Source organism: Dendroctonus ponderosae, unplaced genomic scaffold (assembly GCF_020466585.1).
Source record: "Dendroctonus ponderosae isolate FM_Combo_2020 unplaced genomic scaffold, Dpon_F_20191213v2 Dpon_F_20191213_10, whole genome shotgun sequence".
NCBI lineage: Eukaryota > Metazoa > Arthropoda > Insecta > Coleoptera > Curculionidae > Dendroctonus > Dendroctonus ponderosae.
The window spans coordinates 4,646,358-4,647,595 of NW_026017111.1; positions in this window are offsets into that span (position 1 = coordinate 4,646,358).

Genomic DNA, 1,238 nt, shown 5'->3' on the forward strand with positions numbered 1-1,238 from the left:
ATCTATTATACGGGGATAAAATGTAGATTCCGTGGTGCATTCCGCAAATAGGCAGTCGCCTATGCTCTCTGAGAGTATGGCACAAGAGGAACAAAGAAAAAAGGCTCCTGCTGACAGGATGTTACGGACATTGAAGCGATGGAAAAATGAAGGAAGCTTCGATTTATTGTTCTCAATATGATATAATATCAAGGTTATATAATGAATGTATTCGCGAGTTCAACTACCGATAGTGGCGCACCGAAACGTCAAATTACTCGTTGTCGAGTGACAGTTGAGACTTGTCAGACTTGTTTATTTATTGGAGCTAATGACATTTATATCATATAACTACTTACACACTATTCAATCTCTTTCCATTTCTTTGAAAGCTTGCAAAAGTTGATTAGAACATGTCAACACAACCAGGGGGCGTTCTGGACTTTTGAACTCGCTAATAATTTAAAACATACATATGTAATAAGCTGGATAACTATAGTTTACGAGCGGATATTTTTTAATGTCGAGTTGTCTAAGCATCTTCGTGTTCAAAATTGGAGTATGTTTTTTTATCACTTCAGTCGATTAAAATACAAAATCCTACCAATTTTCTTCTTTATTGTTGTTTTTTTCGCATCTTTTCCTTGTCTTTCAACATCCATATGTTGCTAATGTCTACTTATATGTCTCTTAAGTCCCCTTTATGTCGCCTCGCGCAATCAATGTCAAATGAATCGGAATCAAAATAACACTTTTACCAATTTTCCACGTCCTTTCTTTGCAGCCGACATTCAAACGTCAATTTTGGCACCGCAAATGGCTGTCTGACATGAACTGGTTGAGGTTAAAACCGTTTGTGGTAGTTAACTGACCCACCTGCTGGGTTTCAATCCGGGCCTACCTATTCGACGCGTTAGCAGAGACTCTCTGGGTGCCCCCCGTCAGCAAAACCCATTTATCCGTTTATACGATAGTACGAATACGAACGGACGAATTGACAGATCTCCAACCAATAGAAACACTTTCGTACCATCGTATAAACGGGAGTGCGCACGTAGACGCATGACAATGAGGCCCCTGATGTCCCGCGCACATCGAAATCAACGTCATATTGACGTGAATTGAGTCCGCTTGGCGGCAAAAAGGACGTTTAAGGTCGATTATCATGAAAAAATGACGTGATATTCACGTCACTGAGCATTAACGTGCCGATCTAGTCTTTTTTTTAAATATATTTCTTGTGTTTTTCGTCTATTATA